Below are 5,456 nucleotides of genomic sequence, written 5' to 3' on the forward strand. Positions count from 1 at the left end.
AGGACATCACAGAGATGGGGGGCCTGTGCGAGGACAACCCAGGTCACGCAGGTTCGAGAGGGCCTGGTTCCGGTTCTTGTCCAGGACCACAACGGCTGGTTTCATGGAAATCAGTGATGCCATTTGATTACACGCAACTGATCCAACCGGGTCAGGATGGAGTGGTTGCACAGAGACGGCGCGGCTTACAAAGACTAAAACGGTTACTATCTGGCCATTTAAAGAAGAAAAGTAAACGGCCATTTCTGATGCGGATTCACATTTGTCACGTATGTATAAAACTACAAAACTTCAGAAATAAAAGGACACAGCAAAGTCCATTTTAGAGTCAAGCTTTAAGCAAGGGGGACACAAGATTGGGCTCAGCTGAAAGGAAACCAGCAGTCATTCCCAGCCACCAGGTGTTGGATTGAAAACAGGGTGAATAGAGAGATGAGGGCTTGTATTGTAATGTGGTTGAGATTACAATCTCTCTTGTTAAAATATTTTCCTTGATGACTTTAACATTGAAGTTACAGGGTGGGGACACTGCAGGTTACAATTTTTTTTTTTTTAAGAAACCCACTAATTTCACTTGCTGCGTGCTCATAAGTGAAGGGAGCACCACCCCCTGGGTGGCTGCCGTGTTAGGCTCCAGGAGAAGGCTGTGTCCTAAAAAGTACATGCAGTGCTACGATCACAGACCTCAGGCAGTTCTGGCAAGCGACGTCAACGGTCTTCCCATGACTTCATTATTTCACCCCACCCTAGGAATTACTGATGTTGTCCTAAAGGAAATGGCCCAGGAGTTCCCCAAAAAGGTCATCCAGATTATGGATCCGCTATTCATATATGAAGATCCCTAGGGAATTTTTTCTTTAGGTTGGTCCTAAAAAGAAGTATCAGTCATCAAAAGTATACAAAATAAGTTTACATAGGTCTGGACTTGAATGTTTATTTATTTTTAAGATGGAGGGAGAGAGAGAGAGCGAGCGAGCGATCACGAGCAAGCAGAGGAGAGGCAGAGAGAGAGGGAGACACAGAATCCTAAGCAGCTCCAGGCTCTGAGCTGTCAACACAGAGCCCGACTCGGGGCTCAAATTCACAAACCGGGAGGTCATAACCCGGGCAGAAGTCAGCTGCTTAACCAACTGAGCCATCCAGGCGCCTGCATAGGTCTGGAGTTTTAAGTCTTGGAGATTTGAAAAAAATCTGAAATCCCAAATTGTATATTATTTTTAATTTTTTTAATATTTATTTTTGAGGGAGAGAGACAGTGTGAGCAGGAGAGGGGCAGAGAGAGAAGGAGACAGAATACAGAACAGGCTCCAGGCTCTGAGCTGTCAGCACAGAGCCTAATGTGCAGCTTGAACTCACAAAGTGCGAGATCATGACCCGAGTCAAAGTCGGATACTTGACCTACTGAGCCACCCAGGCGCTCCTGAAATCCCAGATTTTAAATATGTGCAATAGAAACTTACACGCCTCATAAATATATCCTCAGCATTTTACACCATCATGGTAAATATATCCCCACCCCAGAAATTTTCTATTTTCTCTGCCTAAAAGCATTTTTGTCCCCATCTGCAGGAAGCACTACTTCATTCATTTCAGTAAGAATCAGAATACTGGCATCTTGATTGTCCCCAAATGCTAAAATCTAGATCACCAAAAAACAATAGCTTTACTGAGATATTTTCAAAAACCAAGAATTAATAACAGCTCTACAAGGAGTTTTAAAAATATTCAGAATTGGAAATATATATTGAACATAGGAAATTGAACATTTCCTGTGATGAATGTTTTCCATTCTGTCAATTTTTCAATAGTATATGGTTACCAAATTTATACCAAACACTTTAAAACTATTATCTGTTGCTACCTTATCTCATTTTTACTGTTTCTCTCAGTTGTTAAACCTCTCCCAGTAAATTCTAGGCTCAATAAACTAGGTTCAAACTCAGTCCCAAAAGTTCACTAGGTATTTTATACAATATTCTCATCAAATGGGAATTAAGGTGTCTCATGAATGTGTGGTTTTATACATTAGTGTAATGACAACACAATTTATAATATAAAAAATGTTCATAATATAAACAGTTAAATGACATCTAATGTGTAAGTGTTAAATTATTACTTGAGACCTTTTTATTTGTGTATTTTTTTTTGTAGCATGAAACCCAGGAACAAACCATCAATTTCTTGATGTTAAAAGTTATCCAAGGAATATTTTCTTAACATTCTAGCTCCTTGCCATTCAAGGGGTGATCCATACACCCCAAAATTTGACATCACTGGACCTTGTCACTTGTTAAAATGTGGAAATCTCAGGGCCCACCCCAGACTTCCTGAAAGAGAGTCAGCATTGTAACAAGATCCCAATACAATCTTGTGAACATCAAAATTTGAAATGTACATTTTCCACTAACCCGACTTCTCCCATATGTGAAAAGTAGGGCATGTTGTCTGTATGATACCAAGAACACTCAGTACAGTAGGTACATATGTGTGTGTTGCCTCTTACACTGGCCACCTACCCATCTAGAGCGACCTGCCTCTTTCTTTGGTCCCTCCTGGCCCTCTGTGCAGGGGGCTGGTTTCAGATCTTAGCTGGGAAGCTCTCAAGTTGGCAAACCAACACTTGGTGTATCCTCTCTCTTTCCATTGGCACCTGTACATCTACACTAGGAATCAGGGCTGTCAGGAAGACAGAATGACCTAAAGTGGTAAAAAACCACTTAGTTCGGCTCCCGACATGGACCAAATGTTAGCAGCAAGAAGGATGTTGTCATCATATTACAATTAGATTTGCTACTGTCCTTCATACAGTGTTTAGGCATACTATGGAAAAGAAATCCAATATCAAATGTATATTTAAATTTTTATTATTTATTTACCTATTTATTTATATAGAGAGAAAGAGCACATGTGTGCAAGCAGGGAAGGAACAGAAAGAGATGGAGATATAGAATCTGAAGCAAGATCTGGGTTCTGGGATGTCAACACAAAGCCTGACACGGGGCTTGAACCCACGAACTGCGAGATCATGACCTGAGCTGAGGTTGGACGCTCAACCTACTGAGCCACCCAGATGCCCCACAAATGTATATGTTTTAAATAGTTACATGTATGAAGAACTTACCAAAGTCAACACCCAAAAAACAAATGATCCAGTGAAGAAATGGGCAGAACACGTGAATAGACACTTTTCCAAAAAAGACATCCAGATGGCTAACAGACACATGAAAAGATGCTCACCATCATTATCAGGGAAATACAAATCAAAACCACAATGAAATACCACCTCATCCATGTCACAATGGCCAAAATTAGTAACTCAGCAAACAACATGTTAGCAAGGATGTGACAAAAGGGGAACCCTTTGGTACTGTTGGTGGAAATGCAAACTGGTTCAGCCAGTCTGGAAAGCAGTATGGAAGTTCCTCAAAAAATTAAAAAGAGAACTACCCTACAACCCAGAAATTGCACCACAAGGAATTCACCCAAAGGGCTACAAAAATGCTGATTCAAAGGGGCACGTGTACTCCAATGTTTATAGCAGCACTATCAACATTAGCCAAAGTATGGAAAGAGCTCAAACATCCATCAACTGATGAATGGATAAAGAAGATGTGTGTATGTATGTATGTGTACACACACACACTGGAATACTAATTGGTGATGAAAAAGAATGAAAACTTGCCATTTGCATCAACCTGGATGAACTAGAATATATTATGGTAAGCAAAAAAAGTCAGAGAAAGACAGGTATCATGTGATTTCACGCCCTATGTGGAAATTGAGAAACTCAACAGATGAACAAAGGGGACAGGAAGGAAAAATAAGACAAAAACAGAGAGGGAGACAAAACCACAAGAGACTCTTAAATACAGAGAACAAACTCAGGGTTGCTGCATGGGGGATGGGTGGAGGAATGGGTTAAATAGATAACAGGCAATAAGGAAGACACATTTCCTGTTGGTCCATGGGCGTCATATGTTAAAGGTGAATCACTGGGTTCTACTCCTGAAGTTAAGACTACGGTGTATGTTAACTGACTTGAATATAAATAAAGAAAATAAGGAAAATGAAACCACTTATTTTCACTAATTTTTTTTTTTTAAGTTTAAGCATGTGTGGATCTAGGAAGATCCACAAGTTTTTGGCAGAAAAGATAAAGAATAAATTCATAAAACGGAAAAGATAGTTACATGTACAAATAAATTCTTTTAAATAAAAAAATGGGAGACAAATATCTCCTTTCAAAGGTATTCAGTCCCGGGTTGGTCCAATCGACCAGCTGGGTAATAGAGGGAAAGAGTATCTAATGCCGGAGATTACACCATGAACACCAAATGCAAAGCAGGTGAGTCTTTGAGTCGAGATTTCCCTGTGAGTGTTTGTTAGTACTTGTCTCTAGATCACCTGCCTCAAACACACCCAGGACACTAACACGAATCACAGGTTCCTGAATCAACATAGTGAGAATTTCTTTTGAGGATCCTGAATTTCCACTTATCAAAGCATCTGGTGATAGTAGGGCTCACGTTTCCAACTGCTCTTAGCTTTCTCCAACTTGCTGAGCAGGCGCGGGGACAAAGGAGCCTGGGGACTCACTGAGACTTGGAAGCTTATGTCTGTATCATGTTGTTATCCTGCAGTCCCTGATGGGAATCCTGGGAGTGTGGTTTCAGTTTCCAAGAAACCCCATTGCAGCAACCTGGGTAGCCCCAAGGTGAAGAACCGGTGCTGATGTTGAGTCTTTTGATCTCCCCCTGTCTTTTCACGGGTTTGGGGCCCTCGACCAGGGGGCTGCCTGGACAGTCCTATCACATTGCCTGTTAGGGACAGAGTCCTAGCAAGACAGAGAAGCTCTCCTGAGACACAATCTCACAGGGAAAAATGGGACATCAGGTTTGCTCCCCTACTGAAATCCCACTCTGCTGAAAATGTGAAAGTTGAATGGACACGGTGCCCCTTATGTCCAGGGGTTTTCACGTGGAGCTGGGAGGCCATTCAGGAGGCAGGTCTTATGCCTGTCCTCACCAGGTGGAACCAGGAACTTTGAATGAGGCCAACCCACAAATATCTCCAGGACTGTGGATGAACACGCCTTTGAGTTCCTACAGTAACTGACTTTGGCTCAGCGAGAGCTTTAGCAACCAGTTGTGTTCAACCAGGATTGGATTTTTGCCGCCAATACCAATCAAAATTCTTTGTAAACAATGTATTCGTGCGTCCCCTTTTGTCTTTAAAAGTCCCTGACTTCTCCCTTGTGAGACACTATGGGGGTTGCCACCCAAGTCTGTATCCCCTGCATTGCAATTCTTTGATCCTAGATTAACGCTTTTGCTTAATTATTGCCTCCTGGCAATTTTAGGTGATGAGAGCCATTTGCTGTTGTTGATTCAAGACAGAGCTTTCCCCAGAATTAAAAGAGAAGAGAGGTTAATGATGTGTTATCTTTGCCCTCTCCC

Source organism: Panthera leo, chromosome E2 (genome assembly GCF_018350215.1).
Source record: "Panthera leo isolate Ple1 chromosome E2, P.leo_Ple1_pat1.1, whole genome shotgun sequence".
NCBI classification, from domain to species: Eukaryota; Metazoa; Chordata; class Mammalia; order Carnivora; family Felidae; genus Panthera; species Panthera leo.